Source organism: Puma concolor, chromosome B2, assembly GCF_028749965.1.
Source record: "Puma concolor isolate L17-30 chromosome B2, mPumCon1.1.hap2, whole genome shotgun sequence".
Taxonomy (NCBI): domain Eukaryota; kingdom Metazoa; phylum Chordata; class Mammalia; order Carnivora; family Felidae; genus Puma; species Puma concolor.
In genome coordinates, this window is record NC_141671.1 from 134644295 (window position 1) to 134668881 (window position 24587).

Here is a 24587-nt window from a genome sequence, read left to right on the forward strand (position 1 = left end):
AGAGGGAGAAGATGGTGACTATGCCACAGAGTATGGAGATGCCTGCTTGGGGAAAATTGGGGTAGATGGGCGGACTCTTTTTGAAGCTGCTAGGGACAGGGGAGCGAATATTTGCAGACAAAAAAAGCCAAAAGGCAAAGAAAAAGCGGGCGTTTAAAACAGAAATATGTGAAGCCCTGGGGACTCAGAGCTGCCAATAGACTTTCAGTTTGAGAATGAGAGAGTCCTGTTCACGAGACCCCCACCCCCCACCCAAGATACCTGTGGTCACCAATCTGCACCTGTTACAACATGTGCCATCTGCCTCTACTGCTCTTCTCAGCTGGTTTCTTAGTCAAGGAAACAATATCCCCTTCCTTAAACCCTGCCTCCTTTTCATTGCATCACAGCTTCTCACTCATGCCATTCCACAAGAACATTCCCGATCATCTGTCCATTATTCAAAACACCCTAAACAGCTAAACGTTACCACTGAGTAAATCTCTTTAATCAATGCAGGGTTGAGTTTGATTCCAGCAAGCAGCTAAACCCAAAATAATCTATTCTAAAGTGCTACAAACTATAGAGTAGGTCTCATTTAATAGAAATGATGCATGACATTCACGAAGTTGTAGTCTGATTTTAAACTGATGCCTCACTCAGTGAGTGCAAACTAGTGAATGATAGACTTTCCTTTGTCTGAAAGAAAATGAGATTAAAGGCTTTCTGAGTGCACCAAAGATCCCATCTCAAGAATTCTACTTAATGTCATACTGGGCTTGATTGAGAGTTCAGCCTCACATGGTAGAAACACTGCTCAATTTGAAGTCATAAGACCTGGATTGGAGACCTGCTACTTCCAAGCAGGGCAAGATTGGCCAGGCCACTTCACATGATTAAATGAGGTGGCGGTGAGTCTAGAAGCATCTAAGGGTACGACCTGGTGTGCAATTGTCATGTAACAAAGGTGGGCGTGGGATATAATTAGATGCAGATTGGGATGACTGGGAACAAAGGACCTCAGAGCGAAACAGAATCAGGCTGGACTTCTGAGTCCGTCTCTCACTGGCTTTGTATGTTGACCCATTCAAAGGCTTTCTTTGTCTCAGCTTCTTCCTCTGTAAAGAGGGGGAGTCCATTCCTATAGAATAGGGCCCTTATGAACATTGAAAAACAGACTGTGAAAGGGCGGGCTTACGCCAGCCGACTCCATCTTGTTCTGTGTCCTTCACCTTGACCACACCTCCTCCCCTTGAGTAACCCCCCCTCACCTGCCTAACAGGACTCGACCCTTCCCCAGGACCCTTCCCCAGCCAATCGGCTGAGGCCATAGCCATTACCTCACCAACTGCCCCCAGGCCCCAATAAAACATTTGTCCTTTTGAAACTCGCTCTTTCCCTGGTATCTCACCGCTGCGTCGGTGCAGGTAGGGGATTGAGCTCGAGCTAGCTCGAATAAAGGCTCTTTGCTTTTGCATCGGACTCGGCTCCCTAGTGGTCTTTGGGGATCACGAATTCTGGGCATAACAACTGCATAAAAATAACTTAACACAGTGTCTAGCACATTGGAAGCAGTCAATAAATGCTTTTGTTACTATCATTATTCATGCAATTTAAGGTTTCAGAGAGCTGCTTTATAGCGATTCTAAGTTTTTGGATGTTGAAAATACTAAGATATTGAAATAAAATAGTATTTGGACTCCCAGTGTTTTTTAATACATTTTTAAGTTTGTTTATTTATTTTTAGGGGTGGAGAGGGAGGGGCAGAGAGAGGAGAGAGAGGATCCCGAGCAGGTTATAAGCCGTCAGCACAGAGCCCCGACGTGGCACTCGATCGCACAAACTGTGAGATATCACAAACTGTGAGATCACGACCTGAGCCAAAACCAACAGTGGGAAGTTTAATCAACCGAGCTGCCCAGGTGCCCCTGGGCTGTCTTGTTTTTAACTAAATGCAAATTAACGCTAAGTCATCACAGGCTAAAATCTGAACTTTAAAATTATGATAATGATGTTAGCAAAAATAAAATGTAACAAGGGAATATCAAAATATTTTATTACCAGAATGTGATATATAGAGGATCTATCCAATCCATGTTTTCTCTAATAGTACTAGCAAAACATAGTTTATGAGAGGATTCAAGATAGGTAAAAGCACGTTCTAATACATACTCATTTTATTACGTCTGAGGCACTGGGTGATTATCTTCTCCCACATTGTCTCCTGTTTTCTGATAGTCAACATTCAGCCATTAGAAAGTTAGTCCTTTGACTTAAAAACATATTCTCTGGCAGGAAGACAACACGCTATCAGATATAAACATCCAAGTGGACATGAGGTTATCAGATACATTCCAAAAAGAGATTATGGATTCATAAATATCTTAGAGCCAGAAAGGATAACTACCCAAAGGGAAAAGAAAGGTGACCAGATGCTCCGAAGACAAACTTTACCTCCCTCCCATCTTAAGCTGGCTCCACCATCGGCAAGGGGAAACCAGGAACATTTTATGGATAAGAATGGATTTTATTAAAAAAAAAAAAAAAATCAAGCGCGAACTTGCAGTTGTGTAATTGTGAAAATAGATCTGAATAAAAGATTCCAAAGGCTTTAGGCTATTGTTTTTTCTTTCAAATCCTGTCAATGATCCAGATACTTGAGATACTTGTGTAAAAGAACATGATCTGCATAGAACACTGCCCTGTCTAAAATGTTTTTATAATATCTATTGTGGAGCTACAATTTTACTTAGGACAATGCAATGAAATGACAAACTCTTAAAAATCACCTATTTTTAGCCTTTGCTTATACATAAAAATAATATAAAACTATGTGTTAGATTGGCAGGTCTGTCTTTTGGCAGCCAAAGGCATGGCACCAAGAATGTATAATTATAAAATCACTCAGCAACTATTTTGTCATGCAGCATGGCAGGTAAATAATGGTTGTTTAATGTGTGAATTATTTTAGGATCAGGTTATGCAAATGTAGACATTTGTTCCAGTGAAGGTTAAGCCTCTGAGAGGTAAGGGCTACCATCCCCTGATAATATTCTCTTGTCAACAAAGGAAGTGTAAGTTTTTCTTTGAGTACTTTTTTTAAAATTATAAAATTTCAGAAGAAATGTGTACTTATTCCTTTTAAATCCTAATATATGAAAGTATAAAGTAAACTATGAGGGGCGCCTGGGTGGCTCAGTCGGTTGAGAGACCAATTTCGGCTCAGGTCATGAGGTCAGGCCAATTTCGCGGTTTGTGGGTTTGAGCCCCACGTTGGGCTCTGTGCCGACAGCTCAGAGACTGGGACCTGCTTCGGATTCTGCGTTTCCCTCTCTCTCTGCCTCTCCCCCGCTGATGCTCTGTCTACCCTTTCTCTCAAAAATAAGTAAGCATTAAGAAAAAAAATTTTTTTAAGTAAACTACGAATATCTCCCTATTACCTACTCTTCCTGACTCAGTCCGTCATGTTGCCTTTGCACGTGTGTGTATGTGTGTACATGCTCCAGGGTGTGGAGACAGACACAGAGAGAAACAAACATTCTTCAAACTATATTGTCAGCGTTGTCAAAACCTAATATGGAGATTTTACAACAGCTGAAGAAGGATCCTTCTAGCTGTGGGGGTCTTCTGAATTAGGCCTTTTTCACCCTTATTTCAACTGACTGTCTTATGATAAAACCTTTAAGCAATCCAAATAGGAATCATGGGTATTCATAGCCCAGGGCTGTCCCGTTCAGCAATTCACAATTCTAGCTGCTAAAAGAAAAAAAAAAAAAAAAAAAAGAAGTATCAATACGCAAACTTTGAAAGTTTTTTGAAGTTCAGTTTAAATATTTACTTCAAATTTTATAGACCTTTCCGAAAGTTGCCCAGCTTTTAAGAGTCTGCACATCTAACAAATGGGAAGAAGTCTGATGAACTTCTTGACCTTACTTGGGGAGAGGACGGGCTGCCTCCCCTCCAAGGAGAGGGAAGCACTCTGAACAGAGATGCTCATGCAATTTCGGTACGTTGTTTTCAGTCCTAATTGAAACTAGGAAATGCAGGGAAGTGTGATAATGAAAATAACAGGATCAGGGGAGTGTGGAAATTGGCTGACTTCCCCCTCTCCCCCGCCAAAAAAAATCTGTAAAAACAGACTAGCTTGAGTTTCGGGTGTGATTTCTGGGTTATGCGTGAGGAGAGGTGTCGCACAGCTAACACCATGAAACCAACGAGGGAATATCCTTCACTCCCCTGTGACTCCAGGCACAAGGCAAGAATGCTGCTGAAGAATAAGCACAGGACTGTCCCCAAAGCAAAAAACACAGAGGTGAGGTTGGGAGTACTGATCCATTCAAATTAGACCTAGCACTTACAGTTTTGAATGTTCCACGAGTCTCTCTCGGCATCTAGCATAATGCCTACTTCATGGAAGCACTCAATAAATGGTCATTGGTACAGTTATTATTATGCTTTGTCCTAACTCTAAGGGCATCACTGTGACACTTCCATCATGGAGAGCAGAACTTCTTTGTTAATGGCTACACAAATCATTGGCAATGGGGAAAATCTTTCCCAGCTATTTGAAACTTCAAAGGTGACCTCAAGAGGCCTCTGGGTGGCTCTGTCAGTTAAGTATCCAACTCTTGATTTCTGCTCAGGTCATGATCTCATGGTTCGGGAGATTGTGCCCCATGTCCTTGGCTCTGTGCTGAATTCCTACTTGGGATTCTCTCTCCCTCTCTCTCTACCTCTCCCCTACACACTGTCTCTGTCTCCCTCTCTATCTCTCAAAATAGATAAACTTTTTAAATAAATAAATAAATAAATAAATAAATAAATAAATAAATAAAGTAGCCAAAACATGTAAAGAGTTTACACACCTCAACACCAAAAAAACACAAATAATCCAATTAAAAAATGGGCAGACAACATGAACAGACATTTCTCCAAAGAAGACATCCAGATGGCCAACAGACACATGGAAAGATGTTCAACATCACTCACAATCAGGGAAATTCAAGTCAAAATGACAATGAGATACCACCCCACATCTATGAGAATGGCTAAAACCACAAATACAAGAAATAACAAGTGTTGGTGAGGATGTGGAGAAAAGGAAATCCTCATGCACTACTGGTGGGAATGCAAACTGGTGCAGCCACTGTGGAAAACAGTATGGAGGTCCCTCAAAAAATTAAAAATAGAATTACCATATGATCCAGGAGTTCTACTACTGACTATTTACCCAAAGAATACAAAACACTAATTTGAAAAGATATATGTGCTATGTTTATTCCAGAATTATTTATGATAGCCAAATTATGGAATCAGCCCAAGTGTCCACTGATGGATAAATGTGTAAAGAAATGGTGTATGTAGATACCATGGAATATTATTCAGCCATAAAAAAGAATGAGATCTTGCCATTAGCAACATGGGTAGATGTAGAGTACAATGCTAAATGAAAGAGGTTGGTCAGAGAAAGATAAATACCATATCATTTTACTCATATGTGGAATTTAAGAAACATAACAAATGAAGAAATAAAAATGAGACAAACCAAAAAACAGACTCAATTCTAAAGAGCAAACTGGTGGTTACCAGAGGGGAGGTGGATAGGGGGATGGGTAAAAGAGGGGAAGGGGATTAAGAGTACACTTACCATGATAAGCACTATGTATAGAATCGTCACATCACTATATCGTACACCTGAAACTAATATAACACTATGTTAACTATCCGAGAATTAAAATTTATTTATTGTTTATTTATTTTGAGAGCGAGTGCGAGCAGGGGAGGAAGGGGTGGGGAGGGGGAGAAGGGTAGAGAATCCCAAGTAGGCTCTGCACTGGCTGCACAGAGCCCGACGCAGGGCTCGATCTCATGAACCCTATGATCATGACCTGAGCCAAAGTCAAAAGTGGGATGCTTAACCCACTGAGCCACCCAGGCACCCCTGGAATTAAATTTTTTCTAAATGACCTCTAAAGATGGGAAGAAGAGAGATTTGTGCCTATGTGTGCTCGACTGTTTATCCCGAGGAATTTTTCTCTCTCCAGTATCAGTGCCTAGCATAATGCACGACATATAGTATGACCTCAATAAATGTTGCCATAGAGGGCAGCAGTTCAGACTGCAAACTCTAGCGTCAGGTATTTGGATATGTACTCTGGTTCTCCCACTCGTGTAATCCGAAGCAAGTTACTTCACTCTCTGTGCTTCACTTTCACTTTCTTGCATCCTCACTTGTAAAATAGGGGTGATAATAGTTACTACTTCCCAGGGTAACCCTAAGGTTCAAATGAATTGTTACATGAAAATTGCTCATAGTAGTGCCTACTACCACGGGATGCTATAGATTTGCTATTATTATTGTACCGATAATGATGAAAAGCTCTCTCCCAACCCTTAAGCACCAGCCTTAGAAATACAGCATGAAAACATGCTCTCTGCCACACCTCCAGTTACATACTGACCCTCTGAGAAATTCGTATGGTCGTCCTTTTTATATCCAGTAATCGATTATGACAATAGCTACTAAGTGGAACACGTGCTACCTAAGTGTAGTTTTTTTCGAGAAAAACTGATGCCTAAGGAGCTGCCAAGTGCCTCCGCTATGCTTTTCAAAAGGCAAACTTGAATCTTTGCTTGCCGTTTTTTTTTTTTTTTTGAGCATCATGTGAAAATGATTAGAACTGTAACATTTATGCTCTATTTAGGAAAATAACAACCTTTTCTAGATTATTGGGTAAATTATATTTACCAGTGGCACTATTAACTCTAATAGGGTTTTTGGATCAAATTAGCCTATTTAAGAATAAATAAAGTACAATAAACCCATTCTCTCTAAAAAAATCAATAAATAATGCTTTTAATTCACTTTGATTACTGCACTTGGCAGGAGAATAACCATGTGAGGAAACTGACACCACAACAAAAAAGCATTATGCTGATAAAAACAAGTAAGAATAAGCCAACAACTGAGCTGCAGAAAGAAAAACTTATGTCCGGAAGTAGTTTCTGCCATGAAATGAGAAGCTTGGGCTCTGCCATTGGCCACAACGCGAAGAGGAGCAATTCTGTCTTGTAAATTGCACTCGTGGCAGCTGAATGACATTATCTCCACCTGTGCGACAGTTCTTTCCGCCAAGTTTCCGTAAGCAGCGTGGAAACTGCCTCTAACCCCTCTTTAGTAAGCTGTGCTAGTGGACGAGATGACAGACCAAATGGGGCATGTACTAGAGTTCCTGTATCATGAGAACAGGACCACCGACTCACTTTTGGGTGGCATCCGGCTTGATGATGTCATTCTGAAACGCCGAGAAACAGCAGCACTCACTTCTAAGAGGTGATAATTGATGCTAATTTCAGTTAACAAAATTCATGCAAAGCATCCCTTTTTTTTCCCCCTTTGTTTCCTGGAATCGAAAATGAGAGTTTAAAGGGAAGGAAGGTCAACGGACGGTAAAAGAAGCCCAGGAAGGAAGATGGGCTGTAGAGTCAAGAAGACCTACTCAGACTGTGAGCTTTACCTTCCACACAATGTCATCCCAAGTGAATTCACTTCCCATCTACAGACTCCGGTTCCTCAATAGCAGAAGGGAATAATAAAATCTGTCTCAGGGTCGTTATCAGAATTTAACGAAATATGTAGGCATCCGGCACACGGTATAAGGTAAACAAAATGAATATGAAAATTGTCTGTAAAATGACTCCATTTTTAGGATTCTTTTTGAGAAAGACAGAGAGTGTGAGAGGGGGAGGGGCAGTCAGAGAGGGAGAGAGAGAATCTCAAGCAGGTGTGGAGCCGACGCAGGCCTTGAACCCACAAACTATGAGATCATGACCTGAGCCGAAATCAAGAGTCAGAAGCTTAACCAACTGAGCCCCTCAGGGGCCCCTAAAGTGACTCTTTTTTCTTGGTCTTTGATGTAGAGCAGAGACTCCCATGGCTCCCGTGTATAAGAGGACTGAGGCCAAGCTGGGGAGCCCTGGAAGGTGAGAGAAAAATCTCTGGAGTCTGAAGATGCAGGACACATGATACTTACAGCGAGCCTTGAGACCTGGCCTGCAGTCTCTCCGCTGGGAGTGAAGTTGTCCCCTGGAACACCGTCAGGATGGTCCTGAAGTCCATCCCTCTGCTCTCCCATTTTCACCGCAATCTTCTCTTGACCCTATTAACCAACAATTGCAGGAGGAGGAAGCCATTACCATACCACGCAGGCTTCCAGAGAGCCTTACAAAAGGCTCTTCTGACTGCAAACTTCCTGACAGCTCTCACACCATAACCATCAGGTGTGCAAGCTCTTTTGATGATTCCTCTAAACAGATAGAATGTTAAGAGCCTCAAGCCAAGCATGTGACTCCAAAGTGAGTGCCTCAGGCTTATTTATATACTGGGATGAGAAGAAGAGGGACTTTTCTTAATTTCTACTTTACAGGTTGTTATTGTTCCATTATCCAAGGCCCCTCTCTGAGCCTGAGGCATAGACTTAATAATTCACAAACAGTATGGGGAAGAAAACACTGTATCTTACATGCATCCAAAATCCAAAACCTAGAGACAAATGGGGGGGGGGGTGGTATGCAGTTAGAAGCAAAGAGCTCTAACTGAAACCTGAGTCACACTTACAATACCTTCTTCAGATGAAGGAACACAATGTGGTCTCGATGCTGTGCCCAGTTCCTCCACCCCAGTAATCAGCAACACCCAGGAAGATAGAGTTTAATTCCACCTCAGGCAAAGAAGAAGAGGCGAGAGAGAGGATTGTTCTCTCTTTTCCTTCCTCCCTCCTTTAAGCTCCAAGGAAAAGTGAGTTTCTAGATGTAGGCAGTGAATGAGAGTGAAGAGAGGTTTTGTTTCACCTCTTTAAGTCAGGTTAAATCAAACTTCTGCCAGAAAACACCGTGGTGGGGCATGTGGGTGGCTCAACCAGTTAAGCGTCTGACTCTTGGTGTTGGCTCAGGTCATGATCTCACATTTCATGGGCTTAAGCCCCACATCTGGCCCTGCCCTGACAGTGCGGTGCCTGATTGGGATTCTCTCTCTCCCTTTCTCTCTCTGCCTCTCCCCCACTCATGTTCGCTTTCTCTCTCTCTCTCCCTCTCAAAATAAGTGACCTTTAAAAAAAAGAAAAGAAAAGAAAACGTCCTGGCAATGTATCTAAAGCTAAAAGATTGGCAGATGTATCTTCCATTCACAGCCAGGCACCCACCCCCCATTCCCATTGCTCCCCTCTTCTTGTGAATGGCCAAGAAATACATGGCAAAGAACGGGAGGATGCGACACAGCTGACTCGTTTTTTTCAATCATTATGCAAAAACAGACTCATCAAGAAATATGCACTAAACACATCTAGAATGTGCGAGGTCTCACTGCTTTCTTCATGCATCCCCTGACAACACAGCCTCTTATCTTTATTTCATCATAAGGGGATATGGTGGTAGCAATGTCACAACCTCGGTTATATACTTCAGTGTAGTGGTTAAGAGCATAGACTCTGAACACAGGCAAGAATGTAAAGGATACTATGAAGATAGTGGAAGGCATTATCTGATGAGGGAGTAATATCCAGAATATATGAAGAACTTCAATGACTCAAAACACAACAAAACAACTCTATTTAAAAATGAACAAAGGATATATAGAGACATATTTCCAGAGAGGATTTACAAGTGGGCCAATAAGCACATGAAAATATGTTCAACAACACTAATCACTAGGGAAATGACAATCAAAACCACAATGAGATACTATCAGAATGGCTATTAGAAAAAAAATGTTAGCAAGAAGGTAGAAAATTGCGACCCTTGTACACTGCCAGGGGAAGTTTAAAATGGTGCAGCCACTATAGAAAACAGTATACAATTCCTCAAGAAATTAAACATTGAATTTCATAGGTTGTAGCAATTCCACTTCTGGTATATACCCAAAGAATTGAAAGTAGGCACTCAAACAGATATTTGAACGCCCGTGTTTATAACACCCATGTTGTATATGTACATTTAACCACAATAAAGTATCTACAGGAGGGGCGCCTGGGTGGCTCAGTCGGTTGAGTGTCCAACTTCGGCTCCGATCACAATCTCACAGTTCATGGGTTCGAGCCCCTCGGCAGACTGTGCTGACAGCTCAGAGCTTGGAGCCTGCTTTGGATTCTGAGTCTCCCTCTCTTTCTGCCTCTCCCCCACTTGCTCTCTCTCTCTCTCTCTCTGTCTCAAAAATGAACAAACATTTAAAAAACTTTTTAAAATACATATAGGAATTTGAGAAAAAAGATCCTACCTTCCAGGGCCAATGTGCCATATTTGCCACCCTAGCTACCCCATATGGGGCAAATGATTTAGCTTTCTGTTTTCTTATCTGTAAAATGGGATAATCAGAGGGCCTAAGTCATAGGTTGTTGTGAAGTTTATGACAGATGACAAAAAGAAAATCCTGGAGCATAGTAAGTGCACAAAACATGTTAGTTATTATTATTGTTTCTTTGTATAGATGCTAAAAAATACCAATGCCATGGACAAATGTTTCTTCCTTTTTAGCATCCACCTTCAAGCATTTTCTACACATTGCTAAATACTTATTGACTAATTTATGTTTTCATACACAAGGACGGACCTTATGGACTCTTATCAGTGGTTGTTTTTCCAACACAGAAAATAAATTAATATCAATCCATTCATACTCTTGAGTAAGCCTCTTTGAACCAAAGATATATATTTGTAGACTCCTGGCTAATGCTGAGGTATTATCCTGAAAAGGACTTAATTCACATGGCTATACTCCAAGGCCAAGAGAATTATGAAATCTTCCCATTGCTGTTATGTTATTGTAACCAACCTATAGAACCAATCACAGAGTACAATGTAATTGGGACATCACCATTTAAAGAAAGATTCAGGGGCCCCTGGGCGGCTCAGTCAAACATCTGACTTCGGCTCAGGTCATGATCTTGTGGTTTGTGGGTTCGAGAGCCACATCGGGCTCTGTGCTGACAGCTCAGAGCCTGGAGCCTGCTTCAGATTCTGTGTCTCCCTCTCTCTCTGTCCCTTCCCTGCTCGCTCGCTCTCTCTCTTAAAAATAAACATTAAAAAAATAAAAAGAATAAAAAATAAAGAAAGATTCAAAGTAAGTTAGACAGAAGGCAAAGTCTCTGAGCTCCAAAAGCCGAAACCTTCATAGATCTTTTCATATCACTGAGGAAGGAATTGGAGTGTGAAAGACATACAGACCACCATTAATAAACTCTGGCCCAGATAACATTGGAGACTCACATTAGATTTAAAGGTAAGTGTACCTAAAGATGCTGTTATTTTGAGTTGACAGCATGAGATATAGAGCATTTGCTAACTCTCTCCATTTTAAACACATTTAAAATAAAAATGCTCTACGCAAAATCTGTTGTCATATAATATTAACACTCATTCTCAGAAATAAAAGGTGATTTCTGAAATGTACAGCATTTTTACCAACTTTTCCTAAAATGAGTTTTTTAAAACTTTGGCTGATGCTGGCTTCTAAAATCATCTCCAATCTGAGTGAGAGCAAATTCATTTAACGGTTTATTTCTCCAACAATTTGAGTGACTATTTCCCCTAGATATCTTTTTCAGAGCCCACACCCTAAAGCTTCATAATTCCATTAAATCAGAACACAGCTGGGCAATTCTTTCTTTGCTCACATGATAGTGGTCCCCAGGGAATTTATGTAAATCTATGGAAATTCATTTTAAAGTCTGTACTCTGAAAGGGAGGATGCATCCTCATTAAGTAAACGATTATATCTACAAACGAGCTAAAAGCAACATGCTGGAGAGCTAAATTAAACTTTCTATCAGGAAAACTAAACCATTCACTTTCATATATAAGCTTTACCCAAACGCTACCAAAACCACAAGACAAAAGATTTTGATGAAGTCCAAACAGGTATCAAAGAAAGTGTAGCTGAGCCACTATGGCAGGACACAGCCTCCTTTCTGGTACAACCATGTAATGTCTTTGGGCCATGCTACACGAAATGGTTTACCCTTATAATTCACAGAAACTCAGGAAAGACTTCTTACATAGGGGTGAAAGGAAATGAACTCACAAAGTCCTTCAAAGGGCACCCAAGTCACCCCTACGAATGCCCTAATAAAGCTAGAGTATTTGAAGCTTAAAGGAGAGGATATTGTATACTGAAAAGAGGACGTAGGCTTTACAGTTAGACTTATCCATATCCCACCCTACCTCCTTCACCTACTAGCTGAATAAATAACCTAGACTTCATAGCATCATTATTTGTAAATGGGGAATAATAATAATTCTTGATATGTTACAAATTTTTAATGAGATAAAACTATACAAAGCATTTAGTCCAATGCCTAGAACATGGTTGGCGCTCTAAAGCACCTGGACCAAAAAAATGAAGTCTGAACAAGATCTAAGCTCCAGAAATGAGGAGCTAACTAGAAGGGAAAGCAGAGAATGCCTCCACTTAAAAGTTTCTGATCCTCAGACAACCATGGTGCCTTCCCCTCTTAGTAGATCTGCTCACCTTTCCTACTGCTGAAAAAGTAAGGCTAAGGCAATTTATGAGAACATTGGCTCAATATTGCCACAAACCCTTTCTTCTTAAGCTGTTCCAACATTTAGTCTTTTCTCATATCTGAAAACTCCATACTCTACACAAGTTACACCTTGGTTCTAAAGTGAAGAATTAAAAGTGAAAATATCACTTGATCAAATTTACCCATGAAAATCTGTTAGTAAGGTCTGGTATTGGAATAGTCCCTCAGGAAGTCGGGCATAGGTCATTTCCCATTCATTATTGGGACAGATTGCTGATTCTTCAGTGTAGCCCAGGTGAACAAACTGGCTTGAGTTTGAGAGCCATGTCATCTCAAAAACATCTCTATAGACATAGATTCTGACATTAGATTCATATTCCAATTAGCACGATTCTCATAATCCATAGGAGGTAAGTGGAACTGAAGCCAACAGGTGAAAAGGCAGATTCCCATCTCTATGAACAAATTGAGTGGGATAACTGGTGGAGTAGCCTACACTATTTATATATTTATTTTAGTATGTCTTTATTTTGCAAAGCAATATGACATTTACATATGTTAAATATGCTTTAATCAAATGTGAGCATGATATTACACACTTTATTTTTGTGATACTGAAATGATGTTGTAGTCAATGGTAAACCCTACTAGCCAGGCCACAAATGAGGGCTAATAATTCTCCCCTATAGGAAAAAAAAGAGAGAGAGAGACATCTCCACACTTTAGGAATTAAGACAAAGCTTGGTCACCCCAAGTAAAAAGCTGGACAGAACACAAATACATGGAGGATAAAATGCTACTAAAAGATGACTAGGGCAACCAAGAAATCAAAGAGGAAATCAAAAAATACATGGATACAAATGAAAATGGTAACACAATGGTACAAAATCTTTGGGATACAGCAAAATGGGTTTTAAGAGGGAAGTTTATGGCAATACACACCTATGTCAAGAAGCAAAAAAAAAAAAAAAAAAAAACCCTCAAATAAACAACCTAAACTTATATTTAAAGGACGTAGAAAAAGAATAAACAAAACCCAAAATCAGTAGAAGGAAGGAAATAATAAAGGTTACAGCAGAAATAAATGAAATAGAAACCAACAACAACAACAAAAAAACACAATAGGACAATGAAACCAGGAGCTGTTCTTTGAAAAGATCAACAAAATTGATAAACTTTTAGTCAGACTCACCAAAAGAGAGAGAGAGAGAGAGGACTCCAACAAAATCAGAAATGAAAGAGAAGTAACTAATGATACCACAGAAATACAAAGGATTTTAAGAACATATTATGAAAAATTATATGCCAACAAATTGTGCAACCTAGAAGAAATAGAAAAATTCCTAGAAACATATAATTTCCCAAAACTGAACCAGGAAGAAATAGAAAAATTTGAATGGACAGATAACCAGCAATGAAACTGAATCAGTAATCAAAAAACTCCCAATAAACAAAAGTCTAGGACCAGATGACTTCACAGGTGAACTCTACCAAACATTTAAAGAAGAGCTATTCCCCATTCTTCTCAAACTATTGCAAAAAAATTAAAAGAGGAAGGAAAGCTTCCAAACTCATTCTATGAGGCCAGCATTACCCTGATACCAAAACTAGGTAAAGATACCACTGAAAAAGAGAACTAAAACAGGCTAATATCTCTGATGAACATAGATTAAATAGATGCAGAAAAAATAATTTGACAAAGTACAACATCCATTCATGATAAAAAACCCTCAGTGTGGGTTTAAAGGGAACATACATCAATGTAATAAGGGCCATATATAAAGAAACCACAACTAACATCATGGCCATTGGCAAAAAATCCTGAGAACTTTTCTCCTAAGGTCAGAAAGAGGACAAGGATGTCCACTCTCTCCAGTTGTATTCAACATAGTACTGGAAATCTTAGCGACAGCACACACACACACACACACACAAATAAAAGGCATCCAAATTGATAAGGAAGAAGTAAAACTTTTGCTATTTGCAGATGACATCATACTATATAGAGAAAACCCTAGACTCCACCAAAAAAAATGGCTAGAACTGAATAATTAATTCAGTAAGGTTGCAGGATACAAAATCAATATAAAGAAATTCATTACATTTTTATACACTAATAATGAAATAGCAGAAAGGGAAATTAAGAAAACAATCCCATTTGTAACTGCACCAAAAATATTAAAATATCTAGGAATAAACTTAACCAAGGAGGTGAAAGACTTGTACTTCAAAAACTGTAAAAGATTGCTGAAAGAAATTGAAAATGACACAAACAAATGGAAAGATAGTTCATGCTCATGGATTGGAAGAACAAATATTGTTAAAATATCCATACTATCCAAAGAAATCTACACATTTAATGAAATTCCTATCAAAATACCAAAAGCATTTTTCACAGAACTAGAACAAATAATCCTAAAATTTGTATGGAACTACAAAAAAAATCCCAAATAGCCAAAGCATCTTGAAAAAGAAGAATAAAACTGGAGGTATCACAATCCCAGATTTCAAGATACACTCCAAAGCTGTAGTAATTAAAACAACATGATACTGGAACAAAAACAGACACATAGATCAATAGAACAGAATGGAGAGTCCAGAAATAAACCCGTGAGTATATGGTCAATTAATCTTTGACAAAGGAGGTAAGAAAATACGTAATGAGAAAAAGTCTCTTCAACAAACAGTGTTGGGAAAACTGGACAACTACACGTAAAAAAAAAAAAAAATGAAACTGTACCACTTTCTTACACCATACAGAAAAATTAACTCAAAATGGATTCAAGACCTCAATGCGAGACCTGAAACCATAAAAATCCTAGAATAGAGAAGGGGCAGTAATTTTTCTGACATCAGCTGTAGCAACATTTTTCTAGGTAAGCCTCCTAAGACAAGGAAATAAAAGCAAAAATTAATTATTGGGACTACATCAAAGTGAAGGAAATTAAAAGGAACAGCAAAGGAAATTAAAAGACAACCTACTGAATGGGAGAAGATATTTTCAAATGATACATCCAATAAGGATTTAGTACCCCAACTATATAAAGAACTTATACAACTCAACACCAAGAAAAAACAAAACAAAACAAAATCCCATTGAGAAATGGATAGAAGACATGTACAAACATTTCTCCAAAGAAGTCATCCAGATGGCCGACAGACATATGGAAAGATTCTCAACATCATTAATCATCAGAGAAATGTAAATCAAACCACAATACCACCTCAACCTGTCAGAATGGTTAAAATCAAAAACATAAGAAACAACAAGTGTTGGTGAGGATGTGAAGAAAAAGAAACCCTTGTACACTGTTGATGAGAATGCAAATTGATGCAGCCACTGCAGAAAAATTAGAGTGGTTACTCAAAACATTAAAACTAGAATTATCATATGACCCAGTAATTCCACTACTTTGGTATTTACCCAAAGAATATGAAAATACTAATTTGAAAAGTTATATGCACCCCTACATTTATCACAGCATTACTAACAATAGCCATTATTAACAATAGCCAATTCCATTAACAATAGAAGCACCCCAAGTGTCCATCAATATATGAAGGGTTAGATATACACGAAGGGATAAAGATATATATATATAATATATATAATGGAATATTACTCAGGTATAAAAAAGAATTAAATGTTGCCTTTTGCAACAACATGGATGGATATAGAGAGTAAAATAGTAAGCAGAATATGTCAGAGAAAGATAAATACCATATGATTTCACTCAAACAAATAAACAAATGAAAAAAAGACAAAAATACCCAGATTCTTAAATACAGGGAACAAACTGATGGAGACCAGAGGGGAGGTGGGTGGAGGATGGATAAAATAGGTGAAGGGGATCAAGAGTACGCTTACCATGATGAGCACTGAGTAAGGAATAGACTTGAATCACCATATTGTACACCTAAAATAAATAGAACACTGTATGTTAACTACACTGGAATTAGAATTAAAAAAAAAAAAAAAAGACAAAGGTTGGTCAGGATGAACGATCTAGTCACTGTTACAGTTAGGCTAGCCCCAGAGTCATAGCTCTCCATTCCTGTGTCTAGCTCTCTTTCACTGCCTGGGTTCTGTCTGCCCCATTTACAACATCTCTTCAACCTTATTTCATTTCTTTGGGAAAACAAATTCAGACCAGGAAAGTGTTCCCTGGCAGCAGCATCAGATTTTGTTCCAGAAAACTCAAAATACCTAATCTTTCTAATCCATCTCAAGATCTGTATTTTGTTTTCCTGCAGCCCCCATTCCTTCAGCTCTTCACCTGTTCACTCCTTCATTCTCTACATGGAGGGAGAAAGACAAGGAACACAGAAGGCAATTTTTAATATTAATTCCATTTCAAGAAACTATGTAAAGATTCTGGCAAATCATTTTTAAAATAAACCCACAGGCGTTGTGCGGAAACATGAAAAAAAGTACTATTCACTTCCGGATAAAGGAAAAATAAATTTTCAAATTTTCAATTTCTCATTTCTCTTTTCAGTGTGATATATCTAAAATGCAAGGGTATCATTTTAGTAAAATACAGATGCAGAGATACAGTTGCTCTAAAGATTTGTTGTAAATATTTTATAAGGAGATAGCCCTCACATGTTTATCAAAATTTTAACTTTAATCGTTAAAGCCACATGGAACTTTCTACAAAGACTCTGTTACTCCTGCAAGCAAAATTCACCACTGCCTCCACTGTGCTCCTCTTGTGCATGTTTATCATAGAGGATGATATTAACACATGATGTCTTGTATTTCACATGTATATACATCTATTTCCTCCACTTGATGGTAAAGCTTCTTGCTTACTTTCAGGGATATAAAAGTTTTTTTTAAGTTTATTTACTTTTGACAGAGACAGAGTGTGAGCATGAGCTGGGGAGGGGCAGAGAGAGGGGGAGACATAGAATCTGAAGCAGGCTCCAGGCTCTGAGCTGTCGGCACGGAGCCTGACGCGGGGCTTGATCTCAGGAACCGTGAGATCGTGACCTGGTCCGAAGTCAGATGCTTAACCGACTGAGCCACCCAGGCACCCCATTTGGGGGGATATAAATTCAGTTTCTTGCAAAGAGTAGAGGCTCATTAAATACTTATTGGGCTTTATTTGAATTATTCTGTTTAAGACTTTGGGATATGAAAGTGCCTTTGTGTCCTATGCCCCTGGCCCATCCTCACCCCCTTAACTAGCTTGTCCATCATTGTCTTCTGTATCCACCACCTCCTACACACCAATTCACAATCTCTCTACTTCATGTGTATTTTGTTTCAACCACTGCTTCAGTAACCAGGCCTGCTTGAGTTGGGAATGATCTCATTCAGGCAGAACATGACAGTACCTTACTTTAAGACCGCACCAAACCGGGCATTTCTCACCAACCCAGAACTTCCTTACTGACACTGAGGTGTGAGCAGTCTTGTTAAAAGACCCACAACTGTGCAGTCTGGAACTTCAGGGGAGTTAAGTCCTAATAGAGCAAACTTTCAACCAATGGCCAACAACAACAAATAAGATAAGTCCTTCCTCTTTCTCAAGTCTCTATGATGATCTCTCTGAGATGCAGTTGATGTGGCCTTACACAGGACACCCCTACAACACGAAGCAAACTACATCAGTGCTAATAGTTCAGCAACACACCCTCTGGCCAGCTTTCCCTCTCTCCCTACCGTAAGATTTCTTTTACACTCATTCCTGCCTGCCTTGATAAAAAGTCACATAAATTCTTAGGTCAGACTCTGCTTTCTGGGGTGCTGAGACTAAGAGACCTGCTCAGATCACAGTCCCTGCTCGGGGGATATGGTGATGTCTGTATCAGATAATCCTTCCCACTTTTCAGGGGACGATGCCGCACCAGTGCACACCCACCACAAAGGCTGCTCATCCACTAACTAAGCCAGCAAGCAAGACTCTAGACCTGGTGCGAAAAGAAGCCGCACAAGTTGAATTCCTCTCTAGGGAACTCTGAAATAAAAAAATAAGGGATGAAGCTAGTAGCAGCAGATTATGATATAAACAGAGAAGGTAGCAGGAAGCCATGATGTTCTAATTGCTCAGTTCAGAAGCAATTATCACTGCCATGTTGCTTCCTTCTCTTTCCGTCAACTTCTTCTTACATAACTACCGATGCTTAAGTCAGAGAATAGCTTTCATTTCCAGACCCTAGTTCACATCTTCATTCAGCCCTTTGGCCATCATCTCCGATTAATTCAAAAAGGGCTCCTAACCTGGCTTCCTGAAGTTGAGGTCCTCCTAACTCAGTACCTATTCACAATTGCCATCTTCTCCAACAGCTCTCATCAGGTCACCTTCTCTTCTAGGAGAAAAGTTTGATAACTTTTACTCTTTTGAAAACTGTAACATTAAGTGGCTCCCTGCATCGTCAATCCATCAACATTAAGTTCAGCTTCATTTTTTATTCTATTATTCACTAGAATTTCATGTTCAGGCCTTATTCCTCAAATGCAGTTTAAGGACTTCCAGTTTATTTTTTGTCATGTTTTTACTTATTTTTTGAGAGAGAGTAGGGTGGGGAGGGGCAGAGAGAGAGGGGAACATAGATCCAAAGAAAGCTCGGTGCTGACAGCTGAGAGCCCGATGCAGGGCTTGAAATCATGAACCATGAGATCATGACCTGAGCCAAAGTCAGATGTTCAACTGACTGAGCCATCCAGGCCCCAAGGACTTCTAGTTTAAAGAATACTGTTATATCCCATCTGTTCAGCAACTCTATCCTAAAACTTCTGAAGTAACCAAAAATTTTAAAGCTAAAACATTTATCTATGTTAGAATATCTGGAAATTTTCCTTTAAAAGATGGAAAATTTAACAGTTTCTATAAAATATGGTGCATGACAGGTCAGATTAAGGGAAATACCAAGCACAATTCAAATCAGCCAACAGAGGATTGAAGAAAGGAGTGTGTCCAGATAGTATGAATGACATGATACGAAGGCTAAGAAAGAAAGAAGGAAAGAAGCATAGAAAAAAATGGACAAACAGAAAGTACAAATTAAGATCATAGAAATAAATAAATATTATCACTAATCACAATATTTATGTGTATAGGCCAAACTTTCCAGTTAAAAACAGAAATTTTAAGGCTAGGTAAACAAAAATTCAATTATATGCTCTTATGAAAAACATAACCTAAAATATGAAAGCAAAACATGATTGAGAGAGATATCCACAAAATAATAGCCAAAAGAAAGCTGGGAGAGTTATATTAATATCAAAAAAATAGTCTTTAAGGTAAATAAAAAACTATCAGGAAGAAGAGGTGATACTGTGTGAAGATTAAATTTCAAATTACCAGTAAGATTTAACACTTAGATATGTATTACGAACCTATCTCAAATTACATACTGCAAAACATTCAAGAACTACAGAGAGAAATTGACAAATCATCATAATAATGTGAGGATGAAATACACATTTCTCAATTATCCATAGTTTAAGCAGGAAAAATCTATACGAATCTATAAAAAATATTTTTAAAATCTATTTAAAATAACCTAAAAAATTCTTTGGACTACCAACCATGATTTAATGGATTTCTAAATTTCTCAATTATTTCTCAATTATCCATAGTTTTAGGAGGAAAAAGAATCTATAAAAAATCTTTTAAAAATCTATTTAAAAAAAACTAAAAAAAAATCTTTGGACTACCAACCTTGATTTAATGGATATATATAGATAAACAGAGAGAGAAAGAAAGAAAGATATTCCATATTTACTTCTCAAGTACACAAAATTTAATACATCAGTCCATAAAATAAGCTCATTATGTGTGTGTGTGTGTGTGTGTGTGTGTGTGCAGTGTATTCGCTACATCGTATAGAAAGAATATATATAATCTTTGTATTTTTGTGTATATGTATATTTGAATATATAATTCATATATATACTCAATATACTCTAATTCTCTAGCCACAATGCAACTAAATGAGAAATTATTATAAGGTAAACTTTTGACAACTTATGAAAAAGTTCACACACGCGAATATGGAATGCTTGTACCCTTCAGTTGTCTTCATCAGTTATCTAACTCATAGTCAATCTTTTATCATCTATATGCCCACTCCCATCTGAATTTTTCTGAAGTAAATTCATTCCATAAATATTTCTAACTCTATTTAAAACGGACACTTTTAACATCACTATAATACCATTATATATATTTTTTAATATATAAAAATTCCCCAAATATCCAGTCAGTGTTCAAATTTCCCTCGATTATCTCATATGTTTTCTTAAGTTTGTTCAAGTCAGGATCCAAAAAAGGATAATCCATTGTATTTGATGAATGTCTTTTAAGTCCCAAGTAGATACATTATTAATATTAAGACCCTATGGGATTGAAATTTTAAAACCACACTTCCAAATAACTCATAGATCACAAAAGAAATGATAATGGAAAACTGGGAAAAAACTGAACAATGAGCAAAATAACAATATAGCTAAAACTTTGAAATGCAATGAAAGCTGTAATTGGAAAAAAAAAATTACCCTTCAGGGCTTATATTAGACGAGGAAATGATGAAAAAAAAATGATTTAAACATCCAACCTAAGAAGGGGGGGAGAGTGAATGATAGAATATAAACAAAGAAAACAGATGGAAGATACAAAGAAAATAATAGATTGTTGAAATAGAAGACTAAAATACAACACAGGATCAATGCGATAGAATAAAGATAGCTCCAACTCTTTGACACTCTTTCCTTTGACAGGAGAGATCTATTTCCTTTCCCCTTGAATCTTTGTTCTATGACTGCTCTAAAAGTATGGCAGAAGTGATATTTTGCCAGTTCTAGGTCTAGACTTTAAGAAAACTTGCCATTTCTACTTCCCATTTTCCTGTACATTCTTAGAGTTCCAAACTGCAATGTAAGAAGTCTCAAAACTCCATTGGAAAGGCCATGTGGAGAAGCCCTGTGTTACGTGGTTACAGGGAGAAACCCATCTAAGCTTAGCCTTCTAGGTTTCCTTGCTAAGGCATCAGGCACCTGAGTGAAGCAATCCTAGACTCTCCAGACCACGCCAACCACCAACCAAATACCACCCCGTAAACTTAGTCAATACCACAAGAAGCAAAAGAATGACCCTACCTGAATTCTTAACCCACAAAATCATGAGATAGTGAAATAGTGTGGTTGTTTTAAACCAGTATGTTTTGAGGGTAGATTGTTACACAGTAAAAGATACATGAGAGCAATAAGTAAAGCCGAAAGTTGGCTCTTTGAAAAGACTAATAAATTTTTCTATAATCTCTAGTGAGATTTTTTAGGGGAAAAAATAAAACCAAGAAATTAAGAAAAAATAAGAAGAAAAGGACTATATATCAGACTATCTAAAAGGGAGATGACTCTGGATAAAAGCCATCAGGCAGGATCAGGACACTTTGATGTGGTAGAACGATCCTTAGTTGAGGTATGTATTCTTCCACCAGTTAACTTTGGGCAAGTTATTTAAATCTATTGGACCTCAGTGTGATCACAAAACAAAACAAAATAGCTATAGCTCCTTCTATAGGTGTGATTTCTTGATGTGACTTTCAGCGATGTTTAGTCTCTGTTATTTAAAGGAGTTGTACTTCGAAATGGTAGAATTTAGAGCAAGGAACAAAGTAGAATTCAGAAAGGAAACAACCATTTTTACTGATTCCTCTCTTTGCTTAAGATGAAAAAAAATGAAGAATGTATGATTTTTTTTTTTACAAAATTTTACTATGTTTATTCAGGACCTTCTCATGGTAATAAAGTTAATAAAAATCTTCTGAATTAAATTCACACAAACACACGAAAAGTCTTTTGCCTAGTATAGGAAAAAAACACATTAGCTAGTTGGATAAACATAATGCCTATAATGAAAAAACTAATTTTTACTCTTAGATATTCCATGAAACACTGTACAGCAAATTCTAGTTTTTGAAAGATTTTGCAAGATTTTATGACTCACACAAATGACTTGTGCAGTGAGGTAATGAGTTCAGATGCAATTAAGAACTTATCAAAAACATGGCCCCAGCTTCTACCTTGCTCTACATTTTTCAACAGTAACTTAAAATTTTTCTAAGACCTGAAAAATTACTTATTTCTTTCTGAGGGTTATTTAACAGGGAATTTAGCTAATGAAGTTTTTTAGCATGTTAAATCTTCGCCGATATTTTGGAATGATTTTGAAACATATGGAAAGAGGGGGTGGGAAGGGCCATAGTTCTATCAAAATGTTCTAGCTTGTTACCTTAGATAAAACGAAAAGCTGCACCATGTTTTCACCTTAGTTTCTGGTGAGGAAGTTTATTAGTTTAAATGCCTTTTCAAATACCCAAAGAAGCTCAATTCTGAAATTTACTATATAATAAAAACCTAGACCGATTGACATAATGGACAGGTTATAGGGTTCCAAAGGGAAGAGTAGGCCTGTCTAAAAAAGGATATCATTAATTTTTTTTAATTTTATTTTAAATTAGCAAAGCCACTTCACTTATTTAATTGTTTTCTAATGAGGATAAACATTTGCATGATAAAATAAACATTTATGATTTAATGTACACAGTGTAAACATGAGAAGCATCATACCCACTAACAGATACAGATTAACCTTTCTCTTCTCTGAGACATATCAAAACATCCTTAAATAGATACAGCTATGTAATATGACATATTTATGTAAGAGTTCTCCACATTCTTATTAAAGTTAAGATTAGGACATCAATCATACCCTTTACCCATTACTATTTCAAAAAATCAAAATCAAAAACCCTAGCTCTATGCTTTTTTTCCAAAGTGTTCTCTTTATCTTTGTGAGCTAGCCAGTTACCTACTACAAGACATTAGTAATTCCTTGCTTTCCAAGTTATTTTTAGGGTGTTTTAGCCTTATTAAGATGTCCCCCAAATGCTAAAACATTAAATACTGAGTTTTCTCTTCTATGTCTATCCCAGAGATAGGAGATTTCTTGCTTCAAACCTCAGTGCACACATGTAAACACGATTACTCAAAACAAGGCAACAAGTGAGAAGCAGGTTTAAAATAAGAACTCAGACAATCTGACTCACAATCCAGCATTCAACTCCCTATAACTTGCTGTTCTCCTTTGTCCTCTTTGCTGGGAACCAAGATACTTGTTCTTTAGCAGGGTGTTTCTGCTGCAAATCCACTTGCTACCGCATTATGCAATGAAGTCAGAAGCCTGAGCTTGTGACATCAATATAGGTTGCTATGGTAACTCTTTCCATAAGTATTACAGGTTCATTGTGGGCTCAAAAAAGAGGACTTCAGCACAGCAGCAAAATAGCTGGCATTATTCAGCCTAAATTACAACAATAATTGATGCCAAAAAAATGTTTTATACGAGCTATAGCGTGTACAGATTTTTATATTTATGCTTTGTGTCATTATTGAAAGTCACTTTTCAAATATGTTAATTTTGTAAATGAAAATGCTCCAATAGAAATAGCATTGCTACTGACCTTCTGATAAACAGCTCCACAAGATCTAGGACGAAGAGGGTCTCACTGTAACGTAGTTTATTATTCCATGCCTTGTGTCATTGCAGAAGCCAAGTAATGTTATTCATTATCTGTTTTTGAATGAATTCAGAGTAGCATGATTTAAATCGGGTTTTTCCCATTACAGAAATTATAAAAAGGTTGCAAGGAGTTGCACCTATGAAAGCAATTTTAGGTGAGACGTTTTCCCAGGGAATGTGTCCATTTTTAGCGTAATAGGAAAGATCACTTTTTATTGCACCTGTTCATCCTTATTTCCCTGGAATATTGTTGCCAATGGCTCAATTCAAATGATTAAATCCAGCGTAGGAGATATTTAGAACAAATTCTTTCACTATTACATTTAAAAAAATTTTTTTAACGTTTATTTAGTTTTTGAGAGACAGAGAGGGACAGAGCACGAGTGAGGGAGGGGTTAGAGAGAGAGGGAGATACAGAATCTAAAGCAGGCTCCAGGCTCTCAACGGTCAGCACAGGGCCCAACGCCGGGCTCGAACCCATGAACGGTGAAATCGTGACCTGAACCGAAGTCAGGTGCTTAACCGACTGGGCCACCCAGGC

General features: G+C 38.1%; 1 long non-coding RNA gene across 12 annotated transcripts in view; it reads right to left on the minus strand.

The window, feature by feature from the left end:
* Nucleotides 1-23682, minus strand: part of LOC147581273 (uncharacterized) — a 276532-nt gene extending 252850 nt beyond the window's left edge. For 10 of the 12 annotated variants that reach the window (XR_015251617.1, XR_015251623.1, XR_015251622.1 and 7 more), the window contains exons 1-3: nt 23574-23682; nt 16381-16429; nt 8013-8138 (exon numbers count right to left, since the gene is read on the minus strand). This is a non-coding gene — a long non-coding RNA (uncharacterized LOC147581273). The remainder of the gene's footprint in view (nt 1-8012; nt 8139-16380; nt 16430-23573) is intronic. The other 2 variants (XR_015251616.1, XR_015251615.1) reach the window with 1 other exon arrangement.
* Between the last annotated feature and the right edge of the window lie 905 nt (nt 23683-24587).